This window comes from Balaenoptera ricei, chromosome 7, assembly GCF_028023285.1.
Source record: "Balaenoptera ricei isolate mBalRic1 chromosome 7, mBalRic1.hap2, whole genome shotgun sequence".
NCBI lineage: Eukaryota > Metazoa > Chordata > Mammalia > Artiodactyla > Balaenopteridae > Balaenoptera > Balaenoptera ricei.
In genome coordinates, this window is record NC_082645.1 from 92,794,087 (window position 1) to 92,813,797 (window position 19,711).

Sequence of the window (19,711 nt, forward strand, 5' to 3'; positions counted from 1 at the left end):
CTTCCATTTATTCTTTGGATTTATTAAATTCCCACTGGATGGCAAGCACTTCTAGCACTTAGAAGAGAGCAGACAGCATAATCAAGATTCATCAAGATTCTTGCTGCCTGGAAGTTACACTCTAGTGGGAGAGTGGCAGCAGGTTAATAATGAAGAGCGAACAATGGAGACTGGGAGTGAGGGGAACCTACCTTAGATATCGTGAGCCAGAAAGTCCTCCTGAGAAGGTGAACTTGGCATTAAGACGGTTGATCACAGTTACCCATGTGGAGATCTGAGCGCGGGCATTCCAGGCTGAGGAACCAGCGAACGCAATGGTCCTAGGGCAGGAGCAAGCCTGGTGGACTTGAAGGACAGAAAGAAAGCCCGAGTTACTGAAGCATGGTGAATGACAGGGCGTGAAATGAAATGTAGGTCTTGGTTAAGAGATTGGACTTTATTCTAATTTCATTGGGCAGCCATTGGAAGGCTTGAAGCAGGAGAGTGGCATAATCTGATTTACACTTGAAAAAGACCTCTCAGGCTAATGCTTTTGATCAGGGACTATCTCCTCACATTTAGCCCAAATTCCTCCTGCTGCAATTAATGTGCATTTTCTCTCCTCACAGTGAACAGATGCTACTTGATGCTGATATTAGTTCAGATGCCCAAGGAAGCATCAGATGGCTATATCAGGACCCCCAGAAGGCTGGAATGAATGTAGTAAGAAGACAGGGTGATGATCATCAACCTGAATTACAATCAGAAGCCACTGATAAAAAATAAAACCTGTTTCCTTCCCCACTGATGGTAGGGCCAGTTCTTTTCCTTAGCCCTCCTACAGTTGACACATTCTCATTGATTCTTAAACCCCACCTCCCCACCAAGCAATCCGTGGCAGCAGCAACATCAACATAGTGGAAGACTGTCTCTCGTATTCATGGTAGGGAACATAATTGTTGGTGTAAAAGAATATTAAAGTTGGGTGGATGGGACTTCCAGTGGACTCTCCTTAGCGTAACAACAATTTAACTGGAGAAAATTACAAAAATTAAAGTAAATCACTTAAAAGTCCCTGGAAATTATCTTAAGGGCATAAAGCAAAAGGAGAAATATTCATTCAAGATAATCTACTAAATTTCATAAGAACAACAAGCATCCATGGCATGTCAGCCATGACCTGCTCCTTTAACTCCCATACCCTGGGCATATGCAGCTAGGAAGATAGGGGCCTCCCCTTCCTGAAGTGCACAGTCTGGTCTATGATTTCACCCCAAGAGTGGCATGTTGCCAGTAATATTTCTCATTCCCCCACCCCACCCCAACCTAGTGTTACAGAAGCTCTGTTCCTAGGAGGAATGGTCTAGGGGATGCAGCTCCCTTCCCAAGTCCTGCACCAGTTGTAGCCCACTGAAAGTACAGGGGCCCTGATCACCCTTGCCCAGCTCCATCATAGAGGTTCCCTTTGGGGAAGGGCAAGCTGAGAAGACCAGGGGCTGGCACTGGCCCCCCAAGCAGTGTCCTCCTATAGAACTGGAGTATAGCTCTGGTGCAGTGGCATGGGGGTTCTACCCAGGGGGTGAGGCAGACCCAAAGGATGAAGAGTTCGGAAGCTCTGCCTGAGGGGGCTGACTGTTTGGAACAGAGAGTAGAGAACTCCATGCGTAAGGGTGTTTTTGAGAACACTGGAGATCTTGGTAGACAGTAATTAAGAGGAGAATGATAGCTCCAAGAGACAAGCAAAACAGCAGTGCAGCCAGAAGTTTAATAGCGAGAACTGGGAAAAGAGCAGCCAGGAAAAGCCCTCCTGGGATCAGTCATCCCAGGATGGAAGACTTGCTGGCACAAGGGGCTTAAACACAACCCTTGACCAAACCGTGAACAACAGGTATTCTGATCCAGGGTGACTCCTAGGTTTAAAACTAAAATTACACTCACCCCTGACAAACTGGCAGATTATGGGCATGCCCAAGGCTGAGCCCTCTTGGGAACAATCAGAGAAAGAACCTCCAAGCTACAAGCCCTTGGCTGAACATGGGGCAATAAACACAAATTCCCTGAACTGTAATAGCAACCTTGAGGCCATGCACACAAAATGGTACAGATGAACGTATTTGCAGGGCAGGAATAGAAACGCAGATGTAGAGAACAGACGTGTGGACACAGTGGGGAAGGGGAGGGTGGGATGAATTGGGAGATTAGGTTTGACATAAATACACTACCATGTATAAAAGAGATAGCTAGTGGGAAACTGCTGGATAGCACAGGGAGCTCAGCTCTTTGCTCTGTGATGAACTAGATGGGTGGGCTTGGGGTGGAGGGAGGTCCAAGAGGGAGGGGATATATGTATACATATAGCTGATTCACTGCACTGTACAGCAGAAACTAAGACACCATTGTAAAGCAATTATACTGCAATAAAAAAAAATAGAGAGAGAGAGCAAAAATCTAACTGGCTAAGGGGGCTAAGTACAACCTTTGACCAATAAGTGGCTTATGCCAACACAGACCCAGGGATGATCCTTAGGTAGCCAGGCTAAAAGACAAAAACAAGGGGGAAAAAATGTAAGCATTGATAACAGGGGCTGCACACTAGGGGGGAAATAGATGTCACAGGATTAGTTCAGCCAAGTCACTAAATAAATAAACAACTGACAAAGCCAACAACAACCACCACCACTCCTGGGGAGTAAGGGAGGGAATCAGTATCTAGAGTTGCTATACTACCAAAATGTCCAGTTTCAAAAAAATTGTGAGACATGCAAAACAGTAGTAACGGGAACACCTAGCACCCAGATTTTGGTTTCTAATACCATTCTCTTTATGAGAGAAACAGGATTTTCTTAGAGAAATGACTGATTCTAGGACAGGGGCAAGAAATATACAAGATGAACCTGGAGCATCTTGCAATGACAGAAAATAAGGAAATGCTAAAAAATAAATTAATTAAAACCCTATGTTAATAGAGATATGTCAAAGGGATATAGGAGCCAACTGAAAGACCTCCCAACGGCCAAGGTTGGAACCATTTGAGCAAAATAAAGAAATAAAATAACACTGGATTATAGCCCACAGTATAAAATAAATATCCATGTGTCCACACTGACATAGAAAATGATTGAATAAATAAATAAATGGGGAGAAGAGAAAAATCTCCTGGCAGGAGAATTTCAAATAATTTATGTAGATATTCCATCCTTAATGAGGGAACCATAACTCCACACTCCTTAAGTGTAGACCGCTCACAGTAACTTCCTTCCAAAGAGTCAGTATGGACGATAGGGGTGGGTGAGAGTAACTTCACGGTGGAGAAACCTAAGAAACATCATCTCAGCCAAATGATCAAGGTCAGTTATCAACAATGATAAGTCATGCTGATAGTATGTATCCTTGATATGATATAAAATGAATATGGCACTTGACCTCTATGGTTCTCCTCTCCATACCCTATAATGCCAGTTTAATCATGAGAAACACACTAGACAAATTCCAGTAGAGGAGCATCCTACAATATACTTGACCAATGTTCTTCAAAACTATCAAGATCATCAAAAATAAGGAAAATCTGAGAGCTGTCACTGCCAAGAGGAACCTAAGGAGATACAAAAACCAAATATAACGTTGTATCATGGATGGGATCATAGAAGGAAAAAAAATTAAGTGAAAACTAAGGAAATCTGAGATATGTACCCAAAAGAATCAAAATCAGAGACTTAAATAGATATTTGTGCACCCATGTTTATAGCAGCATTACTCCCAATAGCTAAAATGTAGAAACAATCCAACTGGTCACCAATAGATGAATAAACACACTGTGGTATGTGCATACAATGGAATATTATTCAGTCTTATAAAGGAAGGAAATGGCATCGATGAACTTTGAAGACATGACGTTAAGTGAAATAAGCCAGACACAAAAGGACAAATATTGTATGATTCCCCTTATATGAGGTAGCTAGTTAGTCAAATTCATAGCAATAGAAAACAGAATGGTGGTTGTCAGAGGCTGAGCAGAGTGGAGGCTGGGGAGTTAGTGTTTAATAAGTACAGAGATTCAGTGTGGGAAGATGAAAAGATGGATGGTGGTGATGGGTGCACAACAATATGAAAGTACTAAATGCCACTGAACTGTACATTTTTAAATGGTTAAAATGGTTAACTTTTAAGTTATATATATATATTATCACAATTTTTTAAAAACTAAGACAATCTGAATGAACTATGGAATTTAATTAATATATCAGTACTGATTCTTTAATTGTGGCAAATGTACCATACTAATGTAAGAAGTTAATAATAGGGAAAATTGGGTGTGGCATATATAGGAACTCTTCTATCTTCTAAATTTTTCTATAAATCTGTAAGTATTCTAAAAAATAAAGTCCATTTTTTAAAAAAAGAAAGTAGTAAAGGAGACATAAAAGAAAAACAATGAGAAAAAAGACATGAGACACAGAGAACAAAAAAATCAGAATGTCAGATGTAAGTCCAACTATATCAATGATAACGTTAAATGTGAATGAACTAAACAATCTAATCAAAAGGAAGAGATTATCAGATTGGATTTAAAGAACAAAAACAAGATCCAACTTTCTGCTACTTATAGGAGACATACTTTATATCGAAAGATACAAATAAATTGAAAGTAAAAGGATGGAAGAAGATATATTATGCAAACAGAAACCATAAGAGAGCTAGAATGGCTATACTAATATCAAGCAAAATAAATAATGTGGTCACCCAGCTTGCTGCACCAGTTTTTGTGGTCCCTTGCAAGATGGACTCCCTTACCCAAAATTTGGTTCCAATGTCAAGACCAATGACACCACACCAAAGGGGTACGAAAAGGTTCATTACTTATATAAAGAGGCTATCTGAGGGCAGCAAGGCAGGCTTCCAAAGCTTGTCTGAAAATGTGCTGAGAGAGCAGGAAAAGGAGACTGGCTTGGGATTTTTTCGTTGTTGTAGCTAGGCAATGAGGCCAGGTTGAGGGTTCCCATACACTGCCACCATAGAAATACATTCACTTATGTTAAGGGAACTCCAGGTTACAAGACCGCAAGCAGTATCTCCAAAGAATCCAGGGAAGTGTCCAGAAGAGAAAGAGAAAACATTGAACATTTACTAAGTCCTGCCTTGAACTTCAACACTTGAGGAGTCAGAAAGCAAGTTTAGAAATATGGGGAAGTAAGAGTAGAAAGGAAGCAGAAAGATGAGCACACTCCCTTCTCTGACTGCTGGCTGTCAGTCAAAAATAAAACAGGATAATGAGATGGAGAATGACTGTGAGGAGTTCTGACTTGGGAGATTAAGGCGCTGGCACCTAAGTGACAAGAAGGAGAAAGTCAAGAGAGAATCTGAAGACAGACTATGCCAGGCAAAAGGAACACACCTAGTTCCTTGCTGAGCCCATAGCCAGTGCTCCATCAGTATAAATCCTAATGCTGCGTCTCATGGGATGACTTACAAAAATCATTGTTAGCTAAACAGATTCTCTCCCAGTAGCCTGGAGTTTTAGAAAAATGTAACTTAAAGTCATCAAACACTTCACCTATGTATGTATATACCACTCATATGCCAAGATTCAGCCCACTGGTATATCAGGTAAAAATCTCTGCTGGTCCCCACACATGTGATTATAATTTCTCTTCCATCTTGTATGTCATTGGTATTGTATAACTTCAACATGTGATTTGATAAGGGAATTTTGCTAACGTTCTGTTCCTCTTTCTTTCTAGGAATAATGTTTTAATTAACTTTGTTCTTCAAGCTTCTTAGCAAAAGTATGACCCGTAACATTTTTCCTGAAAGAAAGGAAATGTGAACTATGTCATTCTCTTCTTTGCCTTTAGAAACAAAATCGCTTGATTTGTATCAGGAATTATTTTGCAGCAGTTCTGGAAAAACTCAACTGGTTTACCAGAGAGGACAGGGGGGATAAGGGGATGCAAACAGAAGTAATAATATCAGTTGTTTTTATTATAATAATGAATATTTATTGAGCACTTGCTTTATGCCAGGCATCATGCTAAATGTCTACATGACTTACTTAATCAGACAACAACACTGCAGGGTAGACATTATTATTTAAATTTTCCAAATGAGGAAACTGAGGCTTAGAAAGTGTAACTGTCTATTGTCACATGGCTCTAGAAACTGAACTCAAGCACTCTAACTCCATATTTGCACAGCAAAAACCTGACCGTCCCATGACAATACCATGCTGCTTAGATGGGAGTGGGGTGGAATTAAGGAGAAAGTTGAAGAAATTGAAGGAAAACTGGGCAACATAAGCAAGGAAAGAAGAGTTTTAAGAAGAGGGATTTTAAGAAGTTGTCAGTAGTGTTTCAAGACCCTGAGAGTGGGGTCCTTCTTCAGTTTTGCACCCCAGGCACTTTCTGAGAGCTTCATGCTAGTCCTAGCTCTGGGAGGCAAGAGCAGTGGTAGGAGACGGAAACAGACAGGAATAGGGGGAGGATCCTGTAGGGCCTTGCAGCTTCTACTGAGAACTTCGTTACTCAGAGCGAGATGGCAGTCATCGGAGAGTGAGGAGGAGAGAAACAGCATAGCCTAATTTAAGCATTTAAACTCTTTGGCTGCAGGGTGATAACAGGGTGTAGAAGGGTGAGGGCAGGAGCTAGGGGAACTGGTCCCCTTCTTAAGTGTAAGAAACCATTGCCATAATGCAGGCAAAAAGTGATCCTAACGTGGACCAGGTGGCAATGGGATGGTGAGAAGTAGTTGAATTCTAGATAGATTTTGAAAGTAGAGCTGTTGGATCAGATGTGCAATGTGAGAGAGAGGAGTCAAAGATCACATGGAAGATTTTACCCTAAGCAACTACCACAGAAAGCCGAATAATCAGAGGCCTAACACAAAGTCTACTGGATTTGGAGTTTATGAGATGCTAAATGATCTTGGTGAGAGCATTTCATGGGGAGCGGTGGGGTTGGAAGTAAGGTCGAGCTAAGCTAAGTAATAAATGAAACATAAGGAAGTAGAAGGAATAAGTATAAGCTACTCTTATGACTGTATATGGAAAGGAGACTTACGATAGCTAGGACACCCTGGGTCAAGGGAAAGTCATATATATATTTTTTAAGATGGGGAAAAATTGAGCATATTTATGTGCTGAGAACAAGAAACCAATAGAAAAAGAGTGATTGAAAGCACCTAGTAGAGAGAAGAGTGATTAATTGAGCCCCCTGAAGAGATGGGGGGTGGAAGTGACTGCAACCCAGAACATGTAGAGGGGCTAGGTCTGAACAAAGGGGGACTTGGGAGGGAAGGAGGGGTGTGCATGTCACTGTTTCTACATGAGAGAAGAAAGAAGTTGAGAGAGTTCTTGCTGGATCGGATGTACATTTTCTGTGAATTAGGAGGTAATGTCATGAGCCGGGTTGTTCAGAATGAGAACAGTGAAAAATTTAAATATTTTCTTGGGGAAAGGAGGCACAGAATTATGGGTGCAGTGAGGACCCAGCAAAAGCTAGAGATTGTAAATATGTAGCAGAGCCAACTCACGTGGTTGTATGAAACAGACTTACATAACAGTAAACAGTTTCTGCAATAAAATTTCCATCCACAGACACAGTGGACAGCATCCAGTTTCTTAAAAATTAATAAAACATGATCTACAAGCCCAAAGCCACAGTTTCAACTATTCAACAAAGAATAGTGCCCAAACTTTCCTACTCAAGTTATGCATAGTCTACACCGAAGCCTAGTGCTAAAATAGGTTTAGGTCAACGTCAGATTTATTTCATTAAAGAACCCCACACCCCCTGCCTCTTTCACACAGTTTTTAAGAATATATCCACTTCAGTTTTCAGTCTTGCTTGTCCATTTCAACATCCAATTTCTCTGATAGTAACAGATATCACACAGTTATGAAACTTTTAACTTTCACCTTTTTTTGTTTTTTCAAATGGACAGAATACTATTTGGTCTTTACCTAAAACATAAATCTTAAAATTAAACTATTTCATTCTAGGAACTTTTCTAGTATACTTTTAAGATTTCATCAAGTCTTTCTACTTAAGAAAGAGAGATAATTAAGTGTAGGTGAAAACTGCCTTATCATTGCAGTAGTTGTATCATTATTTTTTTTCCATTGGGCAATGTGCTGAGCAACTTGCACATTAAGCCTTCTATTAAAGTTATATTAATATCATAAATATGCAAAAACGAAACCACTCTGAAAGTTCAAAATCATAGCAATAACCTTTCCCTCATATAAAACCTTTTATCTGAAGACGTCCATACACTTCCCCAAAAAGCCTGAGTACCCTGCCCAACCACTTTTGCAAGAAGCCAATTAAAATGCCAGCCTCACTTTATTCACTGACTCAAAATGCTAGTAAGGATCACAAAGGAAACGCTCAATAAAATCATGATTTTAATTCTTAATGTTTCCTATGGCAGCATTTATAATCTTTAAGAGGACCAGACCTCTAGTCTGTATGAAATCCCAAGTGGCTGCCTCCTTCTTGGCTTTATTCTTTAGCCATAGCTGATAGAGTGTGATGGGGGTGGGTAGCTGAGGCAAACTCTCACATGTGACTGGAGAAATACCCACATCTCTCACACAGAGACACATATGCACCCTGATGCAATCATGGCTAGAAATGAATCAGGGCCCTTGAGGCAAGAGCCCAAGACTAATGCTCTCTGAGGAGTCCATGGGCCGCCTGGTGAACTGGCTACATCAGGGCCATTACTGAACAAAGCACAGGTGAGCAATGAGCAAAAAAGGGAAAAGGAGGGGTTGAGGCCTTGGGTTCCAGGGTTTGGAACATGTTTTCTTGAGATTATTCCCAGGTAATTATAGGGCACCAAAAAGGGAAATTGAGCTTTGGCCTGATTCACACATGCAAACTCACTGTGAGATCAAGGGTGACTTCCTTTACTTCCCTGGGCCTCAGTTTCCTCATCTTTAAAAATGAGGAAATTATACAACTACATCAGGAAGACTCCTTCTTCTTCTAGCACCCTATGAAATACTCAGAGTCATTATTTCCTGTTCCCTCAAGAGAAACAGAATGTCATTGAAAAGAGTGGAGGGAATTGTTCTTCCGAAAAGTATTTCAGATTCTTGAAGAAGTATGACAAGTTCTCTGGCATGTTTCAGCCCTACTTCTTCCATCTGAAACGACAAACAGTGGAGAGGAAAAGCATCTCTCTCTTCATCCTTAAGTCCTATAAATGTCCGTGAAAGGCATTTTACCAACACGTGTACACTTCTGTGGACGGAATCAATAGGAGCATTTCTGACCACCGCCAGTCTCCTGGAAATGCATAGTGTGGAGTATCTCTTACCACAATGGTTAATTCTGCCCAGTCACCACCTTCTGAGACATTATTCCTTAAAGTGCCATTTTCCTAGAATCGCATCCCAGGGAGCCATTTATTAAAGAAGTAACAAAAATCCATAAATATGTCAGCCTCGTTTTTCACCTGAAGGAAAAGTGAAAAAGAAAGATAACTTTCCCCAGCCTAGGTCAAGCCAAATTTAGGACTTTAAAATAACAATAAGAACATTTGGGGGAGGGGAGCCAAAGAAGGACCCTTGAGAGACAGCAACAGACGCTCACACCCAGGCAGTGGCTACAGTACAGACCAGGTCCCCAGGTCTCTATTTTGCTTCGGAGAAAGTGGGAGTAGGAGAGGGGTTGTCCTAGATTTTTCATTTGAATTGATGTCCCTGGAAACCATGTTTCTTCAACTATGGAGTGTGTCTAAGGTCTTAATTACTCTCTCCAAATGGGAGAACAAAGGTCCTGGATAAGCTGTTCACCCTAAAGAATTGAGGAAGAAATGAAATTAGTAAATCATTTTAGTGTAACAGTCACTATAATTCTTGTCACCAATTCCAACGTGTGGAGGTTTTTCCCACACCAATCAGTAATTCTCTGACACCAGCTGGTCATCCTACAATTCAACTCAATTCTGACCCTATGTACTGGGAGACAGTGTCACATCTCACAGGTTAACGGCTCAGTCCTACAAGTCTGCCCCCCATCCCCCAACTTCAGACACCAATCAGAAGTCCAAGTTGTCACCTGTGCTTCTGACTGACATGCTCTAGATTGGAGGTTCCAGTAACCTCCTCCTTGGGTCTGATGAATTTGTTAGAGTGGCTCACAGAGCTCAGAGGAACATTTTACTTACTTCGATTATCAGTTTATTATAAAAGGATATAATGCAGGAGCAGCCAGATGGAAGAGACGCAGAGGGCAAGGTATGGGGAAAGGGTGTGGAGCCTCCATGACTTCTCCCAGCCACCACCCTCCCTGAATCTCCATGGGTTCACCAACCCAGAGGCTCTCTGAACCCCGACTACCCCTCGTTACACAGACATGATTGATTAAATCGTTAGCCACTGGTGATTGAACTCCATCTCTAGTCCCTCTCGCCTCTGTGGAGGTGGGGAGTAGGGGGTGGGGGGACTGAAAGCTCTAACCCTCTGATCACACAGCTGATTCCACTGGCAACCAGCCCCCATCCTTAGGTGTGGTTCAAAAGTCACCTCACTAATATAACAAAAGGCACCTTTATCATTCTCATTGATTAGAAAATTCTAAGGGTTTTAGGAGCTCTGTGCAAGAAACTGGGAGGAAGAACAAATATATATTTCTTATTATAAATCACAGTATCTCACACACACACACACACACACACACACACATGCTTGTCTTCTCTTTCTCTCTCTCTCTCTCTCCTTTCCCATCCCATCTTAGTCTCTCAGGGTATCTCTCTGGCACATTGACTAAGAACCAGACTCTGGTTACCAATAGATATGGGCCTAAGTTTCAGCCTTGCCATGACTTTTTCAAAAAATCTTGAATGACTAATTAAACTTCTCCAGTACTGCTTCCTTATCTGTGAAATACTAAAAACTGTTAGGTTGTAGCAATTGAGAAAATACATGTAAGTACTTACCACCATACTAGACACATGTCACATTTTATGTATGGTAAGCATTATTATCTCACAGATCACATAGTTATGGATATTTCAGATTTTCAATGTTCTGGTTATAGTGAGACTGATTTCAGGCCACGCTGCAGGCCAGCTGGGATTAAACCTTCCACCACAGGGCATTTGCTGGGCCATAAGCAGATCAATCCTTTGTCCCTTCATTAGTATGAAACCAAGAAATGGGTGGAACTACAACAATGCCCTGTGCATCCAGAGCTTTTTCAGTTTTTCTCATGCAGCCTCTTCAACAAAGGTCCTTGCGTTATTGTTTACATATGTGTCACACACACAGACGCGCGTGCGCGCGCACACACACACACACACACACACTAACACAGCGACTTTTATGCTGTTGAGATGGGAGAAGCCAAATAAACATTTTTTTCCTTTGTTTCTTGACAATTTAACAAGCCTGAGGAAAAAGATGTGGCACTAAAGAGGGACAAAAAAATGGAGAGACAGGACCAGGAGTGGAGGAGGGGAAAAAGTATTGGGAAGAGAATGTGCAGAAAGAATTTTTTTTTTTTTGGCCCCAGAGTTCCTGCTAAAAGTAGCTAGGAAGCCCCACCACCCGGGGTGTGTGACCTCCTGGTAACTTCCCCGGGGAGTCACCCCTCAGAGAACTTTTACCGAATCAGAATCAGGAGGAAGCTGAGCTAGGTAAATTCCCAAACAGAGGGGGCTGGCTGGGTGATGACCTAAAGACAGACTGGGACAAGTTTCTAGGCGGGTTTCCCCTTCCTGCTCTGACAGCTCAGCCAAGAAGAGGGGGATGCCGTGGCCAGGGATTCTTGCTGGTATTTTCCGTTGTCGCTCAGCTTCCTGGGTTTGACATGAAGGAATCTGAGGCTTTCTGTGACCACTCTTATTGTCTGGGATCCTTTCCTCAAGAGGCGTTCATGAATTTGTCAGGACTGCCAGGAAAGAGTGTGAGTCACGGCTTCTAAGCAGACAATATTCGGCTTTAGAAATTCCCAGAGATATGACTTGTTTATAGGAAAGGAAACAGAGCTATTCTGAGCTGCCAGGGGAAGAGGAAAGCGCTGATCATTTTTTCAAACGCTGTGTTGAAAGGTCATACAAGCGGCCAGAGTGCCAGCAAGAACCTGGTATAGACACTGATGCTAGTAGTTTATTTGTCTACGTTTTGGAGGATATTTTTAGGCTTGGCATTTAAAATGCAAGGCTCATGGCATTGAAATTCTACTCTCAGTCTTAAGCCCAGAGGCCTGAGCTGGCCAAGTATGAGCTAGTGCGGGGGTTGGGGGGATGCAGTTGAGGGAGCTGTTGGCCTGGCTGAGGGAGCGGGGCCTGCACCTTTGGCTGGAAAGAGAGGCACACACACAAAGGCACCATCTTGGACAACCTTTGAACTTCACATTTCATGAGCAGGCCACTGATTTTCATTCCCATTGTAGGGAAAGCAAAATTTCCTCTATCCTCCTGCGATCTCCAGCTGGGACTGACAAAAGATAGATTAACAGGAGAAAAGTATACACATTTTATTTACATGTAAATGGGGATCCTCACAAGAAAAATGAAGACCCAAAGAAGGGACTAGACCTATGTGCGTCTATACTAGGTTGAACAAAGAGTAGCAGTCGTGGAAAAGTAGCTAAAACATAAGGGGTGAACAAAAGGAGGATGAACTACTCTAACAAGGTCCGTTGTACAAATTTTTCTCAGCTTCGACTCCCCATCTCTGGTGATAAGAATGTTTCTTTCTCCTGGTACAGGGAGGGCACCTTTCACATGGGAATGTTATTTGCTGCTTTTAGGAAGAAAAAGGAACGTCAGAGTGCCCTTATTGCCTCTGCTGTTTTTCAAGCGCCTTTAACGCAAAGTACTTAACGTGCCAAAGCATCATGTATTGAGGTGGCATGTCCTCAACTTCTCCACTGTATTCCATGGTGCCCCCTCTAATGTGTTCTCTTCATAGTGTTAACAACTGTGATGTCAGCTGTCATTATCTTTAAAAACTGTCCAAAGCTACCAACTTTAGAGAATGTGCCCAAGGAGAGAAACTCAGGGGGATTCTCTCCCGTAACACGTGCTTCTGCATTGGCCCACTTTCTTGTGTATTGAGTTTGGTCCTGATATGTTCAAACTCATAAAGGCACCATTTGCACATTTGTCCTTGTTAGCAGAGCCAGTCACCTGATCACAGAGATTGATTTCCAAGGAAAAAAAGAATCCACTGAGTATTCACTGATTCAACAATAATTAACCTATGTGATCATTTCGTAGACACCACATTTGATAAAATCAACACATTCCCCTAATTATGAAGTAAACAGTCAAATAGAACTAGGATGCCCCTTAAATGTGATAAAGGTGCTCTTGGCTTAAAATAAATAAAGAGTATATTTAATTCGTAAACATTGGAAATATTCAAAATCAGAAACAAACACAAAGATGTCCTTTAATATTATTATCACTTTAGATTCTCTGGCTAAGGCAATAAGTCATGAAACAAAAAGAATCAATTTTGTGAACTAAGATACTAAAGTACTTGAAAATCACATAAGCACATATCTGGAAAAACCAAATGAATTAGCTACAAGCTTTCTTAATTAATAAAGAGTTATAAAGTGGCTTGGAATAAGATAACTACCTAAAAAGCAATAGTACTCCTATATACTGACAATAACTAAATAGACCATATAATGGAAAAGAAAAGCTATTCAAAGAGCAACAAATATAAAAGACCTACCAACTCAATGAGAAATGTATTAAAACTTTTAAAACCTTGATTGAGAGATACAACTTTAATAATTAATAAGAAGAATTACATTTTTATTAGGTGGAAAAATTCAACATAAAGATGTCAAGGCTTCTCAAACTTATTAAAATAATTCTATCCAAAAATACAACAGGACTTTTCTGGGAAGTCATTAGAATTAGTGTGGACTAATTGCCAAGCTTGGTGCTTATCTTATAACAAGGGCCCAAAACTCTAAAGAGGAAAAGTTAGCAAAATATATTCTTAGGCATCAATCTTGTCAGATATCAGAACATAGGTGTAAAACATCAGTAATTAAAACTGTGAGTTTGATATAAATGTAAAAATATAAACCAAAGGAAAGTGATCAAACACCCTGGAACAGATCCTGTTACACTTAATGTCACATTTATAGATGGCTCTGTAATTTACAAAGCTTTCTACTTGCATTATCTTTTATGCTTCAAAACCATGCAGTGAAACAATTATTATGCCTATTTTCTTTATGAAGCAACTGATACTCAGAAATTAGGAGACTTGCCCAACATAATAAAATGAAGATGAATGTGGACTTAAGCCCAGATTTTCTGAGCTCCCAAAGCACGCCTCCTTTTACTATGTTGTTCTCACAAAATAATGGAGAATGGACTTTTTTTTTTAGTGATATTGAAATTTAGAGAAAAAAAATATTTAGACTTGCCCCTTACACCATATGCCCCTGCTAAAGATAAACAAACAACAACCTGCAGTTGTTTGAAGACTTCAATACTAAAAATCAAATTATAGAAACCTTGGCAAAAAAAATAGAGACATGAGCCTGAACCAGCATCTGAGGTGTCTCCTCACTGAGCCCACTCAGAAGCAGGGAGCTGCAATGCTTCTATTCTCTCCTGTTTTCTAGGACTGTCAACCGCTACCTACTCCAGATGAATTTCCTATTGTTACAAAGATGTAGAAGTCCCCAAAGTAAAGTTGAAACTCTCCAGGAAATAACAGTTCAAAGGCAGTGTAGTCAATCGTAGTCAATCCGTTTCCAGGGAGGAAGAGGATGATCAGAGAGTGACCAATGAGGAGCACTTATTTAAGAGTAAGAACCAACATAAAGGGCTTCCCTGGTGGCACAGTGGTTGAGAATCTGCCTGCTAATGCAGGGGACACGGGTTCGAGCCCTGGTCTGGGAAGATCCCACATGCCGCGGAGCAACTGGGCCCGTGAGCCACAACTACTGAGCCTGCGCGTCTGGAGCCTGTGCCCCGCAACGGGAGGGGCCGCGATAGTGAAAGGCCCGCGCACCGCGATGAAGAGTGGCCCCCGCACCACGATGAGGAGTGGCCCCCGCTTGCCGCAACTAGAGAAAGCCCTCGCACGAAACGAAGACCCAACACAGCCAAAAATAAATAAATAAAGTAGTTATTAAAAAAAAGAAAAGAACCAACATAAAAAACAAAAAGGAATAGGCAACTAATATACAGTGAGTGCCTATTATGTGTGGCAACTACTCAACTGATATTGTAACAAGAGTAGCCATAGACAATAAGCATATAAGAGCCTTAAATGAATGGGCATGACTGTGTTCCGATAAAACTTTATTTCCGTAAATAGGTAGCAAGCAGACTGTACGTTGACAACTCCCATGTCAGACCATTTAAAATTAGTTAGCCCATTAAATTATCATAAATAATGATAATTTCTTATCATTTAGATAAGAAATAAGAAGCCAAAAGAATTTACTTAACTTGACCACTTGACAGAAGACAGACACTGGGTATTCTCTTTAGTGAGTGGGCAGAGCTAAAAGCGGAACTCAGGTCTTGTGACTTGAAACCTGGAAAGTGTGTAGTCTTCTCGTTGGACAGCCTCCTATGACTTGGGGGTGTTCACTGGATTTTGTAGATGGGCAATATCAGGAGGTGGAAGAGAAGCCCATACAGGCTGAGTTTAATTAAAGAAACATCTGTTGCACTGAACCAGGATGGGATTTTGTGGATGCTACATGTTGTGATCACTTCAGGAGACAGGAAGCTACGGACTTTCTCATTCACCTCATACACCCCCTCCCCCATCCCAGACATTCAATCTGCTCCTCCGAATACAAAGATTTCTATGGAGTTGTGGAGAGAGGTGTGTGCTTGTCATGTGTGTGAGAGGTGCAGGCAGATTGGCGGTTGTTTACGGAAACCAGGAAATCCCGAAAACTAAAGTGATCTAGAACAATTCATTTTACTCCTCTGAATCCAAGTTTCTCTTTCTGTAGAATGGAAATGTCTTTCCTCAACCTTTTTTTTTTTTCAGGATGTCAGAATAATAAAACAGAAAAAAACTCTATGTAAAGTTCATTGGTACCTCAGGGAAATGTGCTATGAAATGACACAGTCTTATTGTCACCTGATATCTCATGACTTCAGCTGGCTCCACTTCTTTGCATTTCCCTTTCGGCAGGGAACTTTGCCATCTTTACATTAACACATCTCTGTTGAGGGACCAGCACTATTAAGCTGGTGCTTTTGACAACTACATCGACAAGAGACCAGGATATATGACATGTAAAGGTGAAAGGACAGTGACTGAGGGGAGAAAATGAGCTTTTAAACAAGCCTGACACCATCCAGCTAGTTTTCATATTGCCTCCTGTGAAAAATCTTGACATATTGGTACATTGCTATGAGTTATTTCTTCATATAACTGGCTATAGTGGCCTAACATTATTTGATCTTGTAAAGTGTTATCTGGGACTACAAACTTATTTTATTTTAAGCTCAATGACATTTCATCAGGAGTTAACACAGCATGAGTAGCTAAAACTCACTTTGGTATAGTACATGAGGCCCCCAGGATTTTGCTGCTTTATTTTTGTTTGAACAGAAAGCTCTCTGACTTTCTCTACTTCTGATAGTTTCTGCTTTTATACAGCTTTATGTGTTTTCAGCCATAATTTTTAGTCCATTATTATATATTATTTATTTCACCACAAGATTTATTTATTATCTGTAATAGTGAAAACTAACTCACTTCTTTTTTTTTTTTTAATTTTTATCTATTTATTGATTTATTTTTAAGGCTGTGTTGGGTCTTCGTTTCTGTGCGAGGGCTTTCTCTAGTTGCTGCAAGTGGGGGCCACTCTTCATCACAGTGCGTGGGCCTCACGTTATCACGGCCTGTCTTGTTGCGGAGCACAGGTTCCAGACGCGCAGGCTCAGTAATTGTGGCTCACGGGACCAGTTGCTCCGGGGCATGTGGGATCTTCCCAGACCAGGGCTCGAACCCGTGTCCCCTGCATTGGCAGGCAGATTCTCAACCACTGCGCTACCAGGGAAGCCCCCTAACTCACTTCTTTTGCCCATGTTAGCTACATCTAAAAAGGGAAGACATTTATTTCCTGATCATACTTAGAGGGGTAGAATGAAAAGGAGACAGAGACAGTCATTAAGGATTCTCTGGGATGCTTCCATCCTGACAAACCTCTTGTTCTGGGCAAGGAGAACAGGACTTAAACACAGGCAAGGTTCACATTGAACCCTCAGAGAATTCTTCCAATTTGAGACTAAGACCCTCATAGGTACCTGGATTGTTATAATGCTTTCTGGAAACTCAGAAACTATCGGTCCTAATCTCTATTCAGCTACCAACTCTCTGGTCTTTTCTATTTAAAGTTAAGAAATTGTTTATTTTCTAGTTGTAGTTTAATTTTGTTTTGTTTTAAGCTCTCTTACTTGATTTCTGTCCAATCAATAAGGTTGGCCATACATTTAATCTGCTCTGTCATCGAGACAGCTGAAAAACCAGCTGATTTTCCAACCTACTATGCATAAATTCAGCCTGTATGAAAACTCAGCCTACTTTTTTACCAGCTCTGTGACAGCTTTCTCATCTGTAATATGAGAAAACAGCCACCTAGGTCAAAGAGTCACTGGAAGAATTATATAACAAACAAGACTACACTGTATTTGGTGATTGACAATATATATTTTCTTAATAAAACAATAACAACATATGCCTCCAAGAAGATAAACAGTAGATTTCTTGGGTGCTCTGTCCATTGCAGCACTTTGCTCATGCTTAACAAGAATTCGTCAATCAGGGTGATCATATTAATTGATAAGGATGTGTTGAATTTTGCATCTGTACTGATTATAATTTAGCCCTCCCTTTAGGAAAACTTTTTATGGATGTATAACATACATACAGAAAAGAAGGATTTCACAAAATGAACACAGGTGTATAACCAACACTTGGATGAAGAAACAGAATATTTCCAGCATCCCAGAAATGCCCCCTGTGTACCCCATCCCATGCACTGGAAAACTCTAAAGAAAACCACTAGCCTGACTCCTAACAGTGTAGGTTAGTTGTCTGATTTATAATTTTTTATACATGGAATTTTATATATGGAATTATTAGTACAAGCCTTTCTGCAGCTTACTTAAGCTTACAACATAAAGAAGGTCTGAGCCCTAAAGAAGTTTGTCTTTAGGCTGACCTGAGGAAAGACAGCTGGAGGAGGAGGGTGAGAAGTACAGGAAACATATAATTTGTCATCCAAACTGGGACACCTTTGAGAGTGAAAGGAGGTGCTATACATAATGATGCTGGGACAAAAGGCATAAACAGTGACTGTCCCCAGCAAACCAGGACATGTAGTCTCCCTGGTGAGAAGGGATGGTAGAAGGCAGCAGGGACATACTGGCAGGCAAAATCTATCTTAAAGATCATAAAATAGAATCCACTCACAGTGCCTGAGATGTATGCGAGATTGGAGGTTAGAGAACAGAGTCCCATAGAGCATGGTCACTGGTAAAACTCAGGTCAATAAATATTTACTGTGTCCCAGGTAGGTGCAAGGCACCACAACGGCACAAAGACAGCTCAGGCACTGCCCACAGTAAGCTCACAGTCTAATAATGGCAATAAGACAAGTTCACAAATAGGTAAACTGCCAATGGAAATATAAAAAGCACTGAGTTCCAAGGACATATACAAAGTGACACACGGATTCCAAGGAATGAGAGATCATGTCCATTGGGAGACAAGAAAAAGCATCATGGCAGAGGTAGCAGTTAAGATGAATCTAAGAGTCTAATCCAGTGGTTCTCAACCTTGACTGCACATTAGAATCACCTGGGGAGCTTTTCAAACTCCTGATACCCAGGCAGTACCCCAGAACAATCAAATCAGAATCTCTGGGAATGGGACCCGGGCATAAGTATTTTAAAAGCTCTCCTTGGTAATTCTAGTGAAGAGTCAAGTTTGAGAACCACTATTGTAGAAAGATGAATAGGCATTAGCTGGCAGGAAAGGAATATACTAACTAACATCTGTTCTCTCCATTTTTGGTAGGCACGCAGAGAAGAATCATCCATTGGGAATTAAATATGGAAGAAAAGCAGCAGGGCAAAAATAATTTAACCCCCTCCAGGAAAAAAATTAATTAATTATGAAACCATTTACTAAGGCCAATAACAGGGCTGGATGGGGAAATAATGCACTGAACATCAAGGGAACTCAGAGTGGTAATAAATCCAGCATAAATCGTACAAGCCATCTGATAACTTCTGTTCCTCACATTAGCATCCCATTAAGCCGCTATTAGTGAGAGCAAGGAAACTGAATGAAACCAGCTTCCTGGGTTAGCATTAGCAGCTGGGAGAGAGTTAACAAGCTACAGTCTTTCACCGGCACCTTTAAGGACCTGAGCTCCATTTGTAAAGGATGCTTAGAGGCCCCAACCTTGACCTATCACGCTCATGCTGCGGGAGTTTGGAGGGGGGGGGGGCCTAGAATTAATCACAGCGGGGACACAATTTACCGATCAATACCAGCCAATTAGAAAGCTCCCTGCTGTGGAGAGTTCCCTTGGAATGCCAGATGACCTCTGCCCTTGACTTTTTATGGGGGCAGATGTTTCTTTAGCACAGCTACTGATAAGGGTGGTATTAGGGGGTGTGTCGCTCATTTCACATCATGCCAACCCCGCCAGGGCAACCTGAGGCTGAAATTTCTTAGGACTTATGTATGAGCCACCTGCCCGTGGAG

General features: G+C 41.2%; 1 long non-coding RNA gene across 1 annotated transcript in view; it reads right to left on the reverse strand.

The window, feature by feature from the left end:
- LOC132369176 (uncharacterized) overlaps positions 1 to 19,711 on the reverse strand; it is a 255,598-nt gene that overhangs the window by 75,363 nt on the left and 160,524 nt on the right. The window contains exon 3 of the long non-coding RNA XR_009504287.1: positions 192 to 345. This is a non-coding gene — a long non-coding RNA (uncharacterized LOC132369176). The remainder of the gene's footprint in view (positions 1 to 191; positions 346 to 19,711) is intronic.